Genomic DNA, 22,175 nt, shown 5'->3' on the forward strand with positions numbered 1-22,175 from the left:
CACTTTCAAACAAAACAGGTTGCATTGTCTTTACCTTGTAATCGTACATGGGGAGATGCTTCTGAGGGCATGAGGAAAAGGAGGCAAGGTATATTGAAAAAGTCATTTCACAGTGCAGTGTGGCACCCAAGGCCTTGCAGGAGAAGAGGACTCCAAGACGTGCCTCACATCACCCCGCCGTGCATGTGAGCGCCCGATGTGCACGGGTATGATGCAGAGGACCCTTCTTCCCAGGTGATTAAATGCCCCCCCACACACAACGCTCACGCTTTTTTACTCTGGAGTCTCCTGCACTTCCAAAGGCACCAGCAAACAAGACAAAAGCACAAGTGATGACAACAGCGAGGATTTCCGCATTTAGACACTGCCTGCCTGCACCGTACCGGTGTAAAACTCGGTGTGTGGTTCTCCCTGCAGTAGGAGAGGGCTGGCAAGACACCTTTTTTCCCCTCGCATGGGGCACGGTGCTGCAGCTATGAGAGGTGGTGGGTAAGGAAAAGACCAGAAAAAGTCAGATGCAGAATTGCCAGCATTTCCCGTAAGAGGCTACGTGATTTTACACGCTGTACAAACAGCACTGAAGCATGTATCAGTCTGATGATACCAGGTCTTTGAAGAGGGAGCCTATAAAATGCCAGGTGTAAAAAACTCAAAAAAAACAAAAAAACCAAAAAACCATAGGAAATCCATGTAACACCAGTTGCACATACAAAAACCAGTCAAGACAGTTCATTTCCTAACAAATTGTAGTGCACCAGAAATAGAAGATCCCTCCCCTCCCATGGAAACAAACCGCGCAGCTTTCTTTTTGATGTGCAAAGTCTTGCTTGATGCACTTTTTAAATTTGTATTGGCAAGCAGACGCAGGAATGAGAAATGTGCCGAGGCCATTCTTGAGGCTGTGTGTGTGTGTGTGCATCGCAGAGACACCCCGATCAGACAGACTAACGCTTAGCGCAGTTAAATATTAAACCAGATGCTCTACACACACCCCTATAAATTACTCCTAACTATGCTAGAGATTAATCTCCGCATTTTAAAGTCTACTTCGGCTGGTGTGAAAGGCACAGTTAAACACTGGAAGAATTCAAGATAATCTTGCTCCTCCCTGGTGACGTACCGCAGCATTGCTGCATGCCGTCCCTCCCTCACCCCGATGCCTCCTTGATCCGCTGCCTGCGGCGAACAACTGCTGCAGAGCTCCCCTGCCCCGAGAGCGGAGCTGTGCCACCAGCCCCACGGCACCGAGCACCTAATGAAGTCACAGAAAGGTCTTCCAGCAGGTACTCGCTGCTTGAGTCCAACTTAAAATAAAATATAAAAATGCAAAAGGTATTCCGTACTCCGAACTTTCCAATTAAATCAACTGCAACCTAGGGAAGAGGCAGGAGAGCTTGTCCTACTTTATCAAATCCCATGAGAGCTGCTCTCCAGAGCAGGTTCTAGCCTGCAGCTCCTGATAGTACGAGCACGGCTCTGACTCTGGAAAACAATGCTGCCTGCCTGTTACACACCTCCTGTGAGTTTTGGGACAAGTCCTCACAACTATGCCACTTTTTGTCTCTGAAAAGTCACGATGCACCTTCTCCAAGGCATTGCCTGATGTGTCCTCCACCTGCAGCTCGTCCGCAAACGGCCCAGAGCACAGACTGTCCCCTCTTCCAGCAGGGCTCATAGTTCAATTGCTCCATGAAGGGTGATACACCAAGAAAAAAACCCCACAAACAGACAATTCCTGCAATGCACGTCCCTTTCCTTCAAAAATGATCCAAAACTAACCCCCGAAGCTGGACCTTGCACTGCACCATCACATCGGCTGAAGGTGCTGCACCAGCCCAACGAACGCAGGAGAGCCCTGGCTGTGCTTGGTGCTGCCTGCACGCTGCCTGCACGCTGCCTGCACCGGTCCGAGATGCAGGACCTGGCTCCTCCTGCCTGGGGCTCGCCTGTGCAGCGCAGCTGTGGCCGAAGCTCCAGGGAAGGGCACGTGGCGGTGGGTGGGAATCAGTATCAAACACTTAGACAGCATCCGCCGAGAACAAGTGGTGAAGGGGCTGTTTGAAAACTTGTTCAAACCCAGCATTTGCCCCAAAAGAGGCGGCAATCTACGCTAAGCCTAGAGCACAACTCCTCAGTATTGGACTCAGGGAAACGGCGTCCCTTTGGAAGTTTGTGTTAAATCTTTCCTCATAAGCTCCCTAACTTTCTGTCATCAAGGATTTGTAATTAGCATTTTTGCTAGGCTGAGCTGACCTGTCTTACACTGCAAGAAAATTCTGTCTTAAGCTGCCCTCGGCATTACTCTGCTCTTCGGGGTACGCACGCCAGAGGGGCTGCGCCTGCATGCTCCAACACGTGATACAGTGGGAAATGAAACCAAACAATTTATTAACCTCGATTAGATGACAAGGTTACTCAGTTTTCCTCCTGAAGAATAACTTGTGCTTCCTATTTCTGGGCTGCCTGCGCCTGCCCCCACTTCACCCACGGCGGAGCCCTGGGGGGTGCAGAGCTCCTCCCCACCACTACCCAGGCAGCGCATTCTGCAGCTAAATCATGGAGTCAGAGATTGGTTTGGGTTGGAAGGGACCTTTTAAGGTCATCTAGTCCAACCCCCTGCAATCAGCAGGGACATCTTCAACTAGATCAGGTTGCTCAGAGCCCCATCCAAGCTGACCTGGAATGTTTCCAGGAATGGGGCATCTACCACCTCTCTGGGCAACCTGGGCCAGGGTTTCACCACCCTCATGGTTAAAAATTTCTTCCTTGTATCTACTCTGATTCTACTTTCCTTTTGTTTAAAACCATTACCCCCGTCCTATTGCAACAGGCCCTGCTAAAAAGTCTGTCCCCATCTTTCTTATAAGATCCCGTTAAGTACTGGAAGGATTAAATCCATCTCGATCACCCAACAGAGTCATTCAGTTTCCCACCTCTCCCTGAAGTAAAGACAAGTTTCAGTTCAACAAATAGATATCAAAAAATTGTCCAAACTTTTTCCCCTTTCTGAGTTGCAGGAGACTAGGATGGCACCATAAATTAGCTAAACGCTGTAACATCGCATCGGCTGCGATTCAAATACTGAATCGACTACAGCGCTGTGCGCTGTATGAGCTGCCAGACCTTTCTTCGGATCATCTATCTTTAGCACACCTTGCAAAGCAAACCTAACGCGTCATTTGCACCAACTACTCTCTCTTGTTCTACATACTTAAATGTATTTAAAACATTCAAGCCAGACTCTGAATACAGCTAGCTGTACAACTGCAACTATGAGACTTGAAAAGAATTTACTCTGGGAAGGGTCGGTGTCACGAATGAGTGACCCCCACACAGGGCATCACCACCAAAAAGTGCTTAAACATTGCTGGAGTTTTGTCAACGGTGATGTCTGCCCTGGAAAAGACTTTTAGGAAGACGAGTCGGAGGGAGGGCTCCATAGCTGAGTTCAGGGCTGGAATATCCACCTGAGAAGCAGCTTTCGGGGTGCTCCAGCTTTAAAACAGCCCTCGGTTTCCCCCATGGCTCCTTCTTGCCATCTCCCGTGCCTCCAAGCCAGCAGACCCACGTGAGAACCTGGGCAGCCGCGCCGTGAACCCAAGCGGGGGACGGACCCGGGTTAAAAATAACGCTCTTTTTGCAAGCTTATTTTTAACCCCGGTCAGTGCCTGGATCCAGCTCATCGTGCAGCTGCCCCAGCCGGGGCAGGGGAGAGGGCAATTATGGGGGGCTGCCAGCACCAGCATCCAGATTGCAGCGTGAAGCAAAAGGTCTTATTCTACTAATGCAAATAATAATTTTAAAACTTGCAGTTACTTCACTTGAAAAACCAGTCTGGAGAAGTCACATTTCCAAGGGTTAATTCTGAAAATGAGGGATTCAGCATTACCACTAACATTTAAAAACCATAATTAAAGTTTGGTTTTCTGGTGCACCAGGTTCTCCCAAATGAAAAGCAGCTTCTGGGGACAAAGCAATCAAACACGAGCTGCACCACCCTAAAAAACTGCATTAGGTCCAAAACCTGCCTTCTGCTCCAAGCAAGAAGGGCTGAAAAATAATTGCTCACAGCAAAGTACTGCTGTATGAAAGGGGAAAATATGGATCCTTTAACCTGTAATTAACCAGTAGAGGGCAATATTGCCTATTGTGAGGGGCGGCGTTATCGGAAAAGTCATTGCCAACTCGTATTTTTTCGGTAATGCGTCAATCTTACATGTCTAAGGCAAACCGTGAGGTTTTTTTCCAAATTCTTGGACTAGGTGGGTGCTTTGGAGGAGCCACCAGCTACACCCAGGAATCCTGGAAAACGGCAATAACACTCGGGAATAAAAACACGAAGGCAGAGGATATTCCAGGTGAGGTGGGACAGACAAGTCACAGACGACTTTACAAAAGAACAGCCCCGCACGGGCTAACATTATTATTCTGTGTTACATTTAAGTAACATCTGTGTACGTCCTGGAATTGAACTGAAATCCTACCAGGAATCAGCAGTAATTAATGGCAAGATAGTAATTAATAGAAACATGCCGAACAAACCGGGGTAAACATCCTGAGGATATCAAACCTCTTATTTACATTTACCAGGTCACTTCTCGCACAAGAGGAAACGGAGCCTTCGTGGCTCCCGCATGGCAGCCCCACCGCTTGCGTGCTCTTTGACAAAATCACAGATTCATTAAGGTTAGAAAAGACCTTTTAGATCATCAAGTTCACCCATCAACCCAGCACCACCATGCCTACTAAACCATGTCCTGAAGTGCCACATCCACCCGTTTTTTGAACCCTCCCAGTGGTGACTCCACCACCTCCCTGGGCAGCCTGTTCCAATGCTTGGCCACTCTCTCTATAAAGAAATTTTTCCTAATATCCAATCTAACCCTCCCCTGGCGCAACTTGAAGCCATTTCCTCTCGTCCTATCACTAGTTACTTGGGAGAAGAGACCAACACCCTCATCGCCACAGTTTCCTTACACACCTAACCAAGGAAAAGAAAATGTGTGTGTGTGTGTATAAATAAACATAAAATCAGGGTTTTCCCTTGTATTAGGAAACAAACAGCAGGCGCACCGGTTTGCTCAGTCCAGAGGAGGACCTCCCCATGGCTGCGAGCAACACGCAGCCCTTCCTGCAACCAGCATCAGGAGATGCAACCGGTGAGGCATGTCTGGCTTTATCTAATGACACAAGTTGGCTCCGAGATAAAGCCCCAGGTTGTGCAAGGATGGCTTGCAGGAAACTTACTCCATTCTAGTATTTCTTGAATGATGGCCAACAAAGTGTCCTTCTTACACTTCTTTAAGACTCTGAAGTTAAGAGGTCATGTATTTTCTGAAGCAGCACACCATATTGCTGCTTCTAGAGAGGACCCAGCTGGAAGTCTGATGGCAGTCTGAGCTGCTACCGATGCCAACTGACAATAAAACAAGAGTTCAAAAGAAAAAAAGCTTTGCTTGACTTTTTTCCCCTCTTATTACAAGGACTTGGAATCTACCCTGCGCCTACGGAGGGCACTGGAGTTTCTGATGACTCTGCTACATCCGCTGCTGGGGAGAGCTGAGCTGTCACCAAAGGAGCGACCCAAAGAGAAACTAAAAAAAAATACATATTTAAATACATTTATCTGAAGTCAATAGTACTACAGTCTTTGTAATCTGTTGATAAGATTTTTGTACTGATAAACTTTTCCATGCTTACAGCAGCTCTGGTATTAATATTTAACTTAGCAGAAGATACCAGGGTTCCTCTGCGACTCAAGTCCGACATTTGCTGGGAAATCTCACACTTTAGAGAAGCCCGTTGGAGCCGAGAACTTACTTCATGGAAACAACCTGTCTACAGGCCTGGATTACCCTGGGCTGAAAAATTCCTAGAGATTAACTGTTTCTTTTGTTTCTTCTCTTAAAAGCTTCATGTCTAATATATTATAGCACAGAGAAAACATCAGGAGACCAAGTAACTCTACTAAAACATAGAAGCAGTCTAATTTGGGGGACCAAACTTGAAAGCTGTTTTCAGAAAGTTGCCAAATCATCACAGTTTCTTTTGATTTCTGTTGGGAGCAAGGGATGCTCATAAGATACCAAGCCCAGGGTATTTTACAAAACCACATGTGCACCCCCTCCACCCCCGGAAAGTACTCCCTCACCGTTACCGGAGGCGATGTTGAGCAAGTTCTTCAGATTAATCATTCTTAAACTTGTTTCTAAATGCCAGGAAGCACTAACAGTAAAACGCTTAACAGCAGGAGTGCAGCCTGTGCTCTCCCAGGTTTGTCAGACTCGATGTAAATTTTAGTTTTGGTCAAGTCCTCTCTGGAAAACGTCGCTCTCTGAGTATGACAGCAACAGCCTTTAAAAACCTCTCTCTTGCTATTTGCTGCGATGCTTATGAGAAAAACAGCCATTTTAAAATCTACTGATAAAAAAAAATGCAAGTAGTCTCGAAAGCCGAAAGAGCCTGAAATCACTCAGAAACTCTCCGGGGAATGCCGGAGCAGCTGCCCCATCCGCACCATCGCTTCTAGGGGCAGAGCTTTTGTAAACTGGAAAGGGAGTTTATTTCGGCGCTGAAGTTGATCAGCCAAAGCACGGGATGAAGGACGACATCCTGAGTCGCCTCACACAAACCAGGGGCTTTCCCCGATTTATTGGCAACCATTTTTCTTCCGGAGCAATTGCGTATTCCCCGGTGCCACCGTCAGACTCGAAGAGAGAAGAGGAGGAGATCGCGGCTCGCCGCGGTGGCAGCCACCTTCCCCGCCAACGCCGGGAACGCTGAGCCAGAGCGGCACCCAGAGCGCCCGCGGGCTGACAACCAAAGACACCGTCAGCGCCCAGCCCGGGCCCTCCGCAGAGACCTGCGGCCATGTCCCACCTCATCCTCTCCCCATCCCACAGCCTGCGCTGGCTCCGAGCCCCACGCCTCTGCCGTCGCCGACGGCACCACGCTCAGACGTGCGTGATGTCTCCCTGCTCCAACTCCAAACCTCGTGCTAAGTTTAGAACTTGGGGGATTTGGGCCAGGCTTTCCCAGGCCAGGACCAGCACTTACTATTTGCTCTGCCGTGGGAGCCGGGCATTTCCTGCGAGGGGGGGAAACAAGTCCACAAGTGGCCGGGGACAGCACGGGAGGTGGTGGTGAAGTTCCTGGGAAGTGATGGGGGAAAAGAAAAAAGCGTGATGGGACTTGGGGAAAAGGGCAGAGACTGAGGGAGCGACGCTCGCAGTGCTATTTCTGTCCCGGTACAGCCATGGCTGCAGCACGTCCAGTATCTGGGAAAGGGCAGGGCTCAATACTTTTTGCTCAATGCACACAGCCATCTTCTGCCCTTCTGGCTTTAAAAGCTGGCAATGGACTTGCTCCTTTTATTTTTGCCCTCGTACCCAGCTGCTCCGGCGCCAGCTCACTCTGTTCCTACCCAGCCCGTACCCCCGCGGCGCAGGGCAGGGACGGGGAAAGCCCCACGCCGGGTCGCTCACCCTCCTCGCCCTGCAACAGCTCCCTTTGACAGCTCAGCCTTTTCTTTTTTTTTTTTTTTTAGCCATCAGGATTTTACCCACCACCCCCACACGTGCCCAAAAACCCAATAATATCCTGTATTCAGCCCAGCGTGTACCAACAGGAATCCTGCACATCAGGCTACTCAAGACAACAACGTTTCACCACAAAGATACCCCGATCAGCAACAAATTGGGAAAACGAAATGAGCGTACACCCCACGCTAGCTGCAGCAGCGCTGCCGGCGGGTACTTTGAAAGGAGCTACTGTGCTGTCCCCCCCGAGCGGCTGAACGGGGATCAGTGGCTAAAGCCCATCCCGTTTGGCTGTAGCTGGTGGCACCGAGCTCCGCAGCCTGCCGTACGGATAGGGAGCTGCCGAGAGAGCCGGGATTTACCTCCTCACTGCCAAAACTTACTCCTCGGAAGATCTTTTCAAGCCCAGTGAATGGTCCTATGTTAAATTTGAGGCCAGAGAGAAGTGCAGGCTGAGCACATCCAGGCTTCTGCAGCTGTTGTGCTTCTCTTGAAGCACGTATAGATTATGCCAGCTGCTCTCATCTTAAAGATCTGGGATGTGGGAAATGCAAATGGCAGGAGGTAAGACAAATCCCCGTGTTTCCAGCAAGCAAAGAGATGACCCCGTTTGCATGCTGCTGCTCAAAGTGAATTTTATTAATTTTAAAAGACTTTATCACACTGAGGTCCTTTATTCACTTCCGCATGAATTTTGAAAGGAATCAAAGAACAAGGAATGAGCTTCGCAGCTTGACATATATAAATACAAATTAGCAAGATTTCAAGCTCAGAGTTTGAGCAAATGGACCTCATTTAAAAAAAAAAAAAGATTACTTAAAACATTATTCTTTCTACACTTTTCAGGGTCATGTCAGATCTCTACCATCGTTTCTTGCAAGTCACGTTGTATGCCACTACGTTACAGTGCTGTCAGTCAGACCCCCCTTAAAAAGTTGTGCCATGGGCTCCTACTCTTGGGGCTTCTCTCCCCAAAACACTCCCTGCGCAATGTGTAGGGCTCATATCCCAGTAACTGCCTCCCCCTCTTACACGGTCCCTCTTCCTCCAGAATTGGTATCACTGACATCAAAATACTTGATTGGGTTCAATATTCACAGGGTTTTTTCATCTCACATATTTCAACCCCAGGGAAAAGTCCCTGCAGGTTTCACCTCTAGCATGAGGAAGCCCTTGCAGCTCACGTTTCACTTTGAAATTGGATTTTGAAGTGCAAACCAAAATCGTACTGAGGAAAATAAAAATAACCAGCCCTTACAATGCAACTTAATACTCACTACTAGAGGAAAACAAATAAAAAAATCCACAGCGCAACTACATGCAGCCTGGCCAGGTCCTCCATCATGTACCCAGACATGAGGCACCTTCCGCCGGCGTTTCCTCTCTCCCTGCACCCAAGCAGAGCCCCAGGGACCTTCACACCTCTCGTGTTTGTGCTCCAGAACCTCCCAGCGCCAGACGACGTGGCCCCTTCGCTGCCCCGAAAGACAAAGCTTTGCTTCTCGCCTTCAACCCTCCTCGGAGTTACCACCACCACCAGGTCCAGCAAAACTGGCTGCTAATTAGACAACCCTTCAGACAGCAAGCAGAGGAAAAGTGCCCTTCTACCTTCCCAACGAACAGATCTTTAACCCAATAGTTTTTAAGAGTCATAAAGTATGAAGACAACACCTTCTATTTCCATTAGTGGCCCTCATTAACAGGAGCAACTCCAGAGCAGTTCTGAGCAAGCCCTAATTTGCAAATTATACAGTTTTGTTAAACATTTTTCCATTATCAGCTTTAAACCAGTCTTCAAAACCTTCATGTACTGCAAATCTAGCTTACCATAAGAGAAAAAAACTATATATAAAGCAAAAAGCCATGCTGTTAAATTTAAAAATAAAAGAATCGCATGAGTGACTTCAGAAAAATGCAGTGAATGACTTCCCCAGCTGTTTTGTCAACACTTCCATAGTAATTTGGCAAAAGCACAAAATCACCAAGTTTATATTTTCATCAAATGGCTATTAGTGCTGTTGAAATCTCACAGACACAAGACAGTAAGAGCAAGCCCCATGTTTTCTATTGCATTGCCTTTGCTCAGTTTGTAAGCCCTCATCTTTTCACGTTAGTCATTTGAAAAATATTCTCCCTTCTACCCGGAGCCTTAAATAGGACACTAAGGGTTTCACATATTAATTATCAAAAAAAAAAAAAGATACCTGCCCTCTGCAATTACACCCCCCAACATGTAATTCATTCCTCATCCATTCCTGCATTACTAGGATTAGGGCAAGCGGATCCCAGCTCCCAGCGTCTGCACGCATCCCTGATCTACAGAGCTCCAGAGACCACCATATTTTAATTGACCCGAAAACGACACGTGCTTGTAGCAACCCGGAGCCTGCTTCCAACAGCTCAATAGGTTTCAAAGTGTTTTATGAACCTTCACCACAAAACCGAAGCCTATTTTTGACATCGTCCTGACAAGAGCACTAAGCTGTTAGTTGGCATTCAGTTCAATAATGTTGGCATGATAATGAGAAGTCTGAATTTGAAAAAAAAATAGCATTTCAAGTTGACATTCAATAATAATTTTGACTAAATACTATATTTAATTAGGAACCTGTACACAGGCCTTACAGGGGCTGTAATTCCCAAGCGATACCACTTTTTGTTGTTCGGCATCTCCAATCCATCAGGGAACTCTCAAAGTTTTCAAACAATCCTTCTCTCCCACCCATAGTCAAGCTCTTCAACCTGTGCTTTAAAACCCACCACGGTTTAGGAATACAACAAGTAATTTTTCAAATCCAAGACCTATCATCAATAACTAAATGTTTACACACACAAACATATGTATACATGCATATATTTATACACACACAAAGAAACTGCTCTGTGTATACTGCTCGAACTGAAGCTCAGACCAAAATAACCAATAAATGGAGTGCACAGAAATTAAAATTTTCTCAATTAAAAAAAATCCCAAACACCAAACCAGACACGACTACCATCCAAGAATACAATACTTACAATTACCTTTTGGGCCTGGGAACAGTATTGTCAGCCAGTTTATACGCTCCTTCTGCTGAGATCCAGTGGGAACAGGGAACATTTTACCAAGAGCGCTTTGTGAGTTTTGGAAAGAGAAGGAAAGTTCAAACAGTGACATTAGTACCTGCTTGGTGTACTCAACGGGGCCATGCATCTCCTGGGAAGGCCACCCCGGAGCTGCCCATGCCCAGAGCGATGGCCGTTCCCATCCTACATTGCTGCAGCAGCACTATCCCACCTTCTCTTTAACGCACCTTTGAGATCCAAAGGATGAAGCACCAAGGACAATAACAACCATTTCCAACCTCAATCTCTGGGGCCAAAGCAAAAGACGGGGGGGACAAGCTACAACGAAGGCAGACACACTGGAGAACACCACGTTCCAGAAGGTAGAACCTGAATGCCCACCAGCTCTTGGAGGAGAGACTGGTGTGCCCATGGAAGGGATGCACCCACTGAACCTGCGTGACAGGACAGCTCAACACCTGAAGATGCCCTAACGAGCTTCTGCTCAACATCACCCATCATACAGCCATACTCGCATCTCCTGTAATTCCGTAACGGCAGTGAAAGCTTTTACAAGTATTTAAGTGAGTATCTGTCAGCAGACTCATCATATCATGGTATAAATGTTTGAAAAACTTTAAAAACATGTCATCAAAAACTGCAGAGGTTCGAACTGTTTAACTACAAAGACAATTTTGTACTACTAGCAGACCAAAGTGCAGGACCTAGCAAAGCTAATCCATCTCCCTCTTCAACACCAGCAAACTCAAAACCTTCTCAGAAACACTTGCCAAGTTACTAAGCTTGAAGATGCCAAACCTCACATAGGCCACAGCGTTTCTCCCTGGCCTTGTAAGACCATTACCGCTCCCTTTGCAGGGTTCAGAATGTCCTGCCGTCAGCACGGCGGCACCGAAAGGAAACCTAGAACGGATGCACAACGGACAAGGCTGACGTTCACCTACATTTGTTATCGTGCAAGTCAGCAACTGCGATGAAAAGTCCCAGACTTTGCACTTTTGAGAACATTTCATCACTTTCTAACTAAAATTCTGACCTTGCCTGAACTCCCAGTATTGGATACAGCCTAGCATCTCTGCAAAAACAATGTCCTGTTACAGTAATTTTTAAAAACATTAGATACAAGAATTAACAACTGTTTTTTCTAAAGAAGTTGCTTACTCCACACTAAGCAGTGGACTGGAGACAAAATTACAGCAGGAAAGGCAGTAATTTCATGTTCCAGGAGGTGGAATCTCTTTGCAGAAGCCTTCAAAGCATTGAATTTTTATTGAGAAGATACACCAATAAATAAAACCAGGCTGTTGTAACACCAATATACTGGACAAGTCACTGATGACAGTTCAGCTAGGACCTCAGGATGCCCATCTCTATCACAATTTCAACTGAAATTTTGGAGGGCCTATATTTTAAGGGAAGATTAGCCAGAACTGTCACAAAAATAGAAAACTTGAGCGGCTTTGACCTCTGTTAGCAATATATCATCTAACCTACATTAAAGCTGCACTTCAAGCTGCTACCTCGGCTCTGTGCCACTTACAGGTCCATACTCAACACCGGAGACACCGATAATTTGGGGAATTTTACCGCCACACCCAGAAAACACAACAGTGAGCTGAATCAGGAGTCTGACGTGAATGAAGGGTTGGCTTTGTGTTTCAGAAGAAGCTGGGAGGCATTAGGCAAAATCCCCCCCTCAAACAGCTCTCATAAAAAAAAAAAAGGCTTTCCACTATTGGAAATTATTCTATCCAGGGCAACGAGCACCGAGCCTGCAACCGAGCACACAGCACGGGCATGCACTTGGCTTCGTGATTTATTCTACAACAAGGGTTACCAGGGATGCAGTCATCTCCTCCTATAAACATTTTGGGAGCAAAGCACACACGTGACCTCAGACCAAGTGCTAGAGGAGAGGGAAGAGTGGAAACCACGTAAGAGTGATCACTTAATCTTTTATTCTTGATTTCGTTCATCAAGAAGAGCAGGGAGGTTTAAACACCTGTGTCTTCACAAAAAACCCCTTTTATTTCCCCGAGCCGAGCTTCTTGTTTTAAGGAATGATTACAAGAAGCACTTCTCGACTATTCACTGCAGTAGAAAGCACTTAAAATTCACCTTCTGTTCTATGACACTTTTCAAGACAGAGTTATATTTGTTAATAAAGACATTACTAATGGCTACGAAACTGCTGTGGGTAGGATTCAGGACAAATTACTCAACTTTCTTTTAACCTTTCAAACAGGATTATTTTGCAGTTATTTCAGGCTAATACTTTCAAGATGGATCAAAAGTCAATACCAATGTTTCAGAAATACTTTGTAAATTTAGACAGCCCTCACTGCCGTAGACACTGCAAGTTACATGCACACCATACAATAGTAGCTGGCATTGATGTAACACCTAAAAAAGATGTATATGCACAGTGAAGTATGCATGGGTTTTTTTACCTCACAGTGGTAAAAACGACCATCTACTTTGTCATTTTCTACCTGATTCTCTAGAGAAATCGCTGTGTTTCGCCTAAGACCACCTGATGATGTCTCCTCCAGCGACATAACAGGGGACTTGAGCTGCGCAGCAAACAGAATTCCTACCTCTGAAACAGGTTCCACGCAGAATGTGACTCAAGAACTCTAAAGCTCCTTGGAAAATATAAACTGGATAGAATTCTTTTGCTTTGACAAGTTACAGCTCTGAGACATTTAAAAATAACTAGTTTTGAAGAGGTTTTGTGCTAACGAACAGTCAGCACATACAAGGTGTACACTGGCTATATATTTTGCCCACTACAGGAATATTTCTGCCCAAGACTTCTTTTAAGGCAGAAAAGGGCACAGCTACTTATTTGCTTTTCCATTAACAAGTTTCCTTGTCACTACAGCTGTGCCTGTCCTGGTGAAGCTGCACTGCTTTGACTGCTGTTAAGGTGAAAGCCTTACGGGTTTTGCATCTGTACAGAAAAGAGAAGCACAAAAGCTATTTTAAGGGCTGAATATTCAGCTCTCAAAGCATGGGTAATCTGACTGGAGAACCATGACTTAGTTCTGGAGTTCCAGCACTCGCCAAGCAGGGTACCTCCCCCAGAAAATTAGGAAGGCCCTAGAGATACCAGGATTTTGCCATACAAGAGTTAACATTTTGGTTTTGCTCTGTGCTACGTTTTATGGTTATATGATCCAAATGCTGCTGAGTTGTATTTCCAGGAATTTGCCTCGAAATAAACTTGATTAACAAATGCAGCTCAGGTGTACACAAAACCCAAATAAGAGTCTACTCTCTTTTTTTCACGCACATAAGCCCTATAGGAGACTCTTCTCTGGCTGTTCCCTGTTGAACTACTTTTCTGACATACTGCAGTCTTAGGCATTTAGTACACTACCAAAGACGATCCAATTAAGAAAAAGACAGCTTTTTTCATCATACTCACTCAAAATTCAAAACACGCATATTGCTATCCACATAAGATTTAACACACACTAAAAGTAAAAACTTTATATCGTTAAAACGTTGCCCACATTTAAGAAAATGAATAGTTCAGTCTGCCAAATCAATCTTTACCATAACATTACATTCATTAACAAGAGACCTCCTAATCCTCAGCTTGGGAGCTGAAATTAGGCGCTCTCAAGCTCTGCAGCCTGCTGTGGGTGAGAAGACAGGAGATGTACAAGGGCTCACTGTAGCGCAAATTCCAAATCAAATTCCCTGGGACACCCATCACGGCCCTCGCTCTGGGTCCTCCTTGGCACTGAACACCCAACTTGTCCACTACAATAAAGCAACTACTTACCTTAATAGATGCAGAACGTCTTCTCCCACATGAAGTCCACCCTGGGCACCTACACATCCCAAACTGGATGCTTGAGGGCAACAGCCATCGGGCAGTATCACCTGCGCCCCAGACGCACGCGTTGCCTCCTCTCTTCCCGGCTACCCTGCTCCCCCCGCACCTCCCGACCGGCAAGGCAGCCCCTGCACGCAGCCGCAGCCATCCCTCAAATTCCTCGATCACAAAAGCATCCCCCAGTCTCAAAAACACGGTAAGAGAATACGCCATGTGCATTAACGTTAACACATCAGGAGAGGGAGGGAAGAAGCTAAGACACAGCCTGTGAAGAAAGGCCTGAGGGAACACCGTGCCCTATGTCACGTCTCAGCCTCTGCCCCCAGCTCCCGAGTTTCCGCTACTTCTCTGTAGAGCCCACACACTCACTTCTCACTAAAATACATTTGTCACAAAACTAGTCTTTTAAGACACTGAAAGCTGGAGAAACCACTTCTCTTGGCAGGTTCTTCCAACAGATAATCACCCATGTGTTAAAAATGTTATGTTTATCTTCTCATTTGAATTTGTCTAGTCTTACACAAATGTTTATACCCTTCTTCCAAACAAGATGACCTTTAATATGCACAGTTTTATCTTAGTGGTGTAGACATCTTTTTTAGAAACAAACTGGAATTTGGCACATCATCCTCAGGCTGCAGAAGCAGCTCTCTTGCCTGCGCTGGCAGGGAAACAAGCCTCCACCGCAGCACGGAGCGCGGGCCGGCAGACACCGGGCAAATGCCCACTGCTTCTGCGTTCACGGCAGTAACTCGTGATCAGGTTTTCCTGATGAGACAGGCAAAGGCCAAATGAGGAAAAAGACGTCCTTGAAATTTATGTCATCAGCACAAAACAGGCTGTGTTGGTTTCCTGCTTCTCTCTTACTGGCTTCACGCCCTGCAAGCTACACTGAGAAGCTGTTTCTTGTGCCTATCAAGGATGTTAAGTTTTGCCTTTCTTCTTGGGGCTAAAACATCCAAGCCCAGACAAGATGGAAGTAGCACTACAGGTATTTAATGAAAGAAACACTTTGGTGGTTGTCCTAACTCAGAAGGTGAATCTCCCCAAGAGAAAAGTCTTCCACCTCTCTGCATTCATGCAGGAGCTCGGTCAAAGACTGAGGGCAGGAGGTTCGTAAACGTTAGTCATGCTTGCAGGCAATACCAGACACATCCAAAACAGTTTTAAGTGAACTCTTCTCTCTCTACTGCTCTCTTGAACATCCAGCTCCCAGTTTGTGTGGAAGAGCTGAATAATGCCCTTTCGTTACTGAAGTGCAGTACGCTTGGTGATAAGGACCTGGCTGTATTTCCCATAAGCACCCAGTAGTAAGAAATTTATACGTCGAGATTAGCAGACTAATCTGGGAGGTGTCTGAGTGACTACTGAACAGGGCATGTCCAAATAAATCAAAGAACCAAAGTGCCTCCTGATGAGAGGCAGTATTACTATGGGAAGACAAAAGGTGTAGTCCTCTGACTCCGGCGAAGAGAGACTGGAGGAAAGGCTGAGCCTTGGCCATGTGAGTTTTCTCCATTTTCCTCCAGAAATACTTTCCCAGAGAAGTCCACAGCAATTTTAAACCATCCATAGTCTAGCTCCCTTTGGAAGAAAAGTGACGGAGACTGATACTATGGAATATGCCCTTTCATGTAAATAGCATCCTTATTGTAGTCTTTACAAGCTAGGTGTTAATATTTAATCTCTCTCAGAATTAACATTCAATTGTATGAAAGGATCCAGCTTTATTTTGACCGCTGGTAAAACTAGCGGCTACGGGGGTTTATTGCTACTTTTATGACATTCATTCGAAGTTGGCTACATTGAAAAGAACAGCTGAAAAAGCTCTCATTTATGATTCAGTATAAAGGGTAAGTTCCAGGGCAAAGCAAAGCTTTAAGAGTTATGACTGTAAGGCTCTAAAAAAAAAAAAAAAAAAAAAAAATCTATTTTCTTGACTGTCAATTTTAAGTCAAGCCCAGAAATTATCTATATTTAGTTATTGTAAAATGAACCTACTGTGCTGCAAAAGCTAGCAAGCCAGGGAACTAAAGAGACATAGCATACTTAATAGCATCCTTTTAATACGACTTTTTACTTATCTTCTGAATTAAATATACTTTAATCCTTACCATTACATTCTGAAGCCGACATCTTATCCGGCAGAAGACTTCAGCTTCCTTTACTTGGAAGATAATTAGCACTTAGGCCACCAGTGCAATCTACCTCACACCAAAGCTTCACAGCTTTCAGATTTGGGTACTATCACATCCAAACTACTGCGTGTGTATTAGACACAGTAAGCATGACGGGGATATAGTACTCCTGTGGGTTTTCAATTAACTTTCTACCAGCTGTTGTAAGTAAGATAACACCTAACCCAGCGCTAAGTCTGCCAGAACACAGTTTTCAGAGAAGTTTCAATGAGTTTGAATCAGCATTCAGCTTGCACAGGTTCAGGGTTATGCCTCAGATGGTCACAGCATTTTTTTTTTTTTTTTTTATTCGACAACAACATTTCAAAAGCGGGGCTTACTGCTTTGTGAATGTATGACCTATGTGGCAGAGTATCAACTGACCATCTTCTGCTCTAACTTCTCAGCAGTACACCTCACTAAAAAAACAACTCCAGTCAAGGTATTTTTTCCAAAACCAAAGCAGATCAAGCAGTAAACCCACTAAAATTATGAATTCAAAAGATATAGCTCATAACACTAACAAAGGAAATATGCTCCATTCCAACACTATTGCAACATAGGACCATTTCGGCATTTTGGTCAGAAGACAAAAAGCTTTTCACTTACGACAACTACCTGAAGACAAGCAATAACAACAAGAAAATCCAAACTGCACACGTTGAGTACTACGTAAAACAAGTCTGTGGTCACAATTCAGTCCCAAAGTAAACAAGACCAGAGGGAGCAGACAGTGCCAGCAAGCTTCCTTTTCTTACATTAGAAAAGTAAAGTTTCAAAAGTCGGGGTTCCTGCCGATTGGCAGATGTCGTGGCTTAGCCCCAGCCGGCAACTAAGCACCACGCAGCCGCTCGCTCACTCCCTCCTCCCCCAGTGGGACAGGGAGAGAATTGGGAAAAAAAAACTCATGTGTTGAGATACAAACAGTTTAATAGGACAGAAAGAGAAAAAGAAACAACAATGATAACAACAATAATAATACCGACAAAGGAATGTACAAGAACGAGTGATGCCCAGTACAGCGACTGCTCACCACCCGGCGATCGATAGCCCATCCCCGAGCAGCGATTCCCACCTCCCAGCCAACTCCAGTTTATGTACTGGGCATGATGTCGTACGGTATGGAATATCCCTTTGGCCAGCCTGGGTCAGCTGTCCCGGCTGTGCCCCCTCCCAGCTCCCCGTGCACCCCCAGCCTGCTCGCTGGCAAGCCAGCACGAGAAGCTGGACTGTCCTTGACTGCTCAGCAACAACCCAAAACATCAGCACCTTATCAACAGTTTCTCATCCCAAATCCAAAACACAGCCTCACACCAGCTTCTGTGAAGAAAACCAGCTCTATCCTGGCTGAAACCAGGACAGCAGATGACTGATGTTTGTACTGCAACTACCTTGTGAAAACACCATGAGTTAAAAATAAGCCTGAATACTAAGATATCCAAAAATCACAACCAAAGCACTTGTTTTCCAAAAGCATTTTTGAAATGCTTAATGAAACGGTTAATAAGCATTCTAATACTAAGTTAAAGCACGGCATTAGCACTGAGGGCTTTTGAAAAGTTCTCTGACCAGAAGCATCACACAGCTGTAGCATTCGTTTTGCAAGGCAACCATCTTAGAAGTAAACACTCTCCTGTTACAATCACAGATTATACTAAGGCACAGTAGGAAACAAACTCACTTCTCAAACAGAAGCAGATTCAGGAACAGAACACACATTTCCAAAAATAAAACATAAAATGTAACTTTCAGCCATCCCAGAGATGGTCTGAAACACAGAAGGACAGCTAAGTACAAAAGACAAACCTCCACTTAGACCTAAAGCTAACACGCGAACAGGACAGCCGAACACAAACACTGACAGAGAGAGAGGAAACCCTTGGGCTTGTTTAGAGACGATTTTTTAAGTCTTTTACAAGTCTTGTTTTCAGCAGTCTAAGACTCAGTCCATCAACTAATCACAAGTCGATATAGTATACACCTTACAAGCGCTACGTATACTTACTCTGCAGGGCAGCTTTGTCACGTACACCACAGAACAGTGCCTGCCATTCTCAACTGGGACATTATTCTAAGAACCAAGAACTACAATAGCTGCAGCCATTTTAAAGTGTGAAGCATTCTAAGGCAAAAATCCCAAATTTCTTCAGTAAAGCCAAGTGAAAGGGGTAGGTGCCATGCAATCTAAAGAGAAACTGCTGTTACAGTGTATTGCATTGAAATTGCTGCCATGCATGAGACCAAAAAGTTACACCAAGAAAAAGCATTACAAAGTTATTGTATTCTACCAATGAACTTTGAAGCAGAGCATGAAAGCGTTAAGTGACTTAGCAGGTTCAAAAACTCCATCTTAGTTTTTCCAAACCACTGGAAGCAGCTTTACTTTAAATGGAACGATGTCCCTACACATTCAAAATTAATCCCTCCTATATGAAGAAATGGTACTTTTAATCAAACACTCTTTTTGAAAGCTACCTCATCCCACTGCACATTTGATGCCTAGCATTTGCTAGAATTAAGAACCTTTTTTGTTACTATTTTGTGCTATTTTGGCCAAAATTGAATTTAAGGGAATTCGCTGCCCTTGATGATCCATTACTTCTAGTGAGTACGTTTCATATATACATACAAATTATGTATTAGTAAGGAATGACATAAAATTTTTCAGAGCAGTCTAGTAAGTGGGGTTTCAAGAGAACAGAAACTCATTTCAGCAGCACAAATAAGAAATTCTGAATATATAATACATAATAGGAAGAATTTAAATTGGATCCACAGTAAGCACTGAATGAGGAGACATTTCATGTATTAAAAAAGAAGTTGGATGCACTGTTATTTCAAAAAAACAGAACTGTGTTCTACATATTGAAACAGGTGGAGACTATTAGGCTTAGCTCAAGTGTAAGAAGGTGACAATTTCTTACATCTGGAACTGGAACTGCTAGTTCAAGTATATACTTGGACCAAGACCACGTATCCACCCGGTTCAAGCATCAGCCTATTCAAATGCTGGTGTATGGGTACTACTGTAGAGATCTTCACTGACAAATTCTGCCTTCTGCCGACTCATTTATTCTTGTCTGGTTTTGTGTTTTGGCAGTTTCTCTTTCAACCAAGAATATGCAGCAGCAACTGCCATTTAATGCTGCATTTTATCCAGCTCAGATAACCAGCTTCAGGGAGCTGAAGGCAGAAAAGAGACTATCCAAAACACTGTATCTTCAGCAAATTTAAAGCGTTAAAGGATTTCATTATAGAACCCTGGAGTGAATGGTTTGTACACGCACACACTGTGAGAGGAACCACACTTTTCTGGGTAAGAAGAGCGAAGGCAAGAACATGTGGGTGCAGACTGGCCCCTAGCAGCTATGCTATCATAACTGCATTCTTAACTTGAGCTAGGTAACTTAAATGTTAAAAAAAGATTAGCTGGGATTAAAATAGAGGGTGACGTTTGTCAGTTTAATGTAAAACTTATGGGTATCCACAGGAAGGAATTAAAACTCAACTCCAGATTGTCCTAATTTTATTTGTGTTGGTTAACGAATTTTGAAGCAGTTTTTACAGTTTACATAACTTAAAGGAGCACACTGTCCCCTATAAATATAAATTAACATTTTTAATAACTCAAGACATCACAACAAAGCCAGATTTTGAAGTAAATTGTCTGTTTAGTTATCTGGATCAAGAAGGAACATACATGGAGAATGAAAAAAACATCATTGACAAGAACACACTGTTTAGTTCTAAACTGAGTTTGTGCTTCTACACCAAAAACACAACACTGAAGTAACAAGAACTCTGCAAAGAACTTGAAAAAGGACGTTAACTTCTGTAGTCCCAAAACCAAAGTACATATTTATTTCTTTTTCTGTTATTTTGTTTGGTTCTATGAAATTAGCATTAATGGTAGAGGGACAACCGCAAGATATACTAACTTTGCTGCAAATATGAATTCTATTGTAGCAGTTTATTAGATTGTTGGTTTGGGTTAAGTTGACTTGGTTTTCTTGCATGATAAACAACAGCAAATCTTTTCGATATATTTAAAAATCAAAGCATTTGTTAGTAGAAAGCAGATGGTGTTCAGCACGAAGGTATTAAATAATCATTTGAAAACACCATGCCTTTTTTTTTTTTTTTTTTTAAACACTAAGCCACCCTAAAGAATTTGGTGAAGGCCAGATGTTCAAAGCTGGTGCACAGATAAAAACCGCACATCCATGATTCATGCATGAAATTACCCAGAGCCTGGCAGGTGTTAACACATGCCAATACTTATTTGCATGCTTTCCCTATGACCTACAGAAATCAAGTCATCTTCCACTAAACTTTGAAAATCTGGTCTTAGCTACAAATTAACACTTTGCTTCACTCCATTAGTTTAACAAAAGGCATTCATCCATCTTTTGATTTTTGGTCGATGAGTAAAAATAAGACTAAGATATTTTAACCCTAATAATTTTGTACAAATCTTCTTCAAAGCAATTACGTCTGTTCTCAAAATAAGCAAAAAAATCTTATTGTTCAGAAAGCCTTTTTTAAATTCTTAAATGTTTTCCTGTATATTTATGTTCACTACAGATTATTTTTTGAAGCAATCTCAGAACTTAAAGCTTTAGAAAACTTTATTTTTAAACAGAGGGAGTTATTTCAGGCCTAGACCAAAAAAAAAATTATGTATTAGGGCAAAAGATGGAGTTAGAGAGTAAGTCTCTGAATGCTTCTTAAAAATAGGTGCTTCAAATACAGGTTTAGAAAAGAAATTAAATATAATTTTTTCAGTCACATTGAAGAAAGCATCTGCAAAGAAAAAAAGGCCCTCATCCTTAAGATTGAAGAAAAAGGTGGTAGGGGAAGAAAAAAAGAAAAAAAAGCACTGTTTTCCCAAGTTGCCCAAATCACACACAGACACAAGAAGGTTACAAATGCCATTCATGAAAGAATGCACCACAAACATCAGCATTTATTCATTTTGAATTTTTTTTTTTTTTTTTTAGCAAATGACAAAAGACTCAGCTCACTGGCTTCACTTTTGTTTACCTTTTGCTTACATTACACATTTAAACATTTGTCAAAACTTACTAAGTTGTCTGCATTCATGCACAACTAGAAAACATCCTTAATTTATTTAAACCAGAAATGCATTACTAGAAATGTATTAACATTGTTCACTACCAAACATTTAAAAAAAAAGTTGAAATTATTAAAAAGGTTATCCTGGAAATGTTAACTTCACAGCAGACGTAAACTACTAATTGGCTCACATTTCAAACAAATCGGAAAAAGCAAGATTCATGCTAGTGTTAGTGTACATCTTGCCCTAGCACTACTGAAGGATCATGGTTCACTTTGATCATATATAGTAAAAAGAAAAGTGCATACAGAAATTTACAACAATTTTAAGGACAAAAAATGGTCCAATTGATGTGGTCCCAACAATTAACTCAAAAGTCTATGACAAATACGAGCTTCAGTGAGCTATTTATACTACTTAAGTACGGATATACAGAAAGTTGAGTTCGTTTGAAATCTTCAAAAAATGTT

At 43.7% G+C, this 22,175-nt stretch overlaps 1 protein-coding gene across 1 annotated transcript in view; it reads right to left on the minus strand.

Annotated features, from left to right (window-relative positions):
- The window catches only part of LOC104620204 (dnaJ homolog subfamily B member 6-like), a 36,709-nt gene that overhangs the window by 10,989 nt on the left and 3,545 nt on the right, over positions 1-22,175 (minus strand). The window lies entirely within an intron of this gene.

This window comes from Phaethon lepturus, unplaced genomic scaffold (assembly GCF_000687285.1).
Source record: "Phaethon lepturus isolate BGI_N335 unplaced genomic scaffold, ASM68728v1 scaffold13014, whole genome shotgun sequence".
Lineage (NCBI taxonomy): Eukaryota > Metazoa > Chordata > Aves > Phaethontiformes > Phaethontidae > Phaethon > Phaethon lepturus.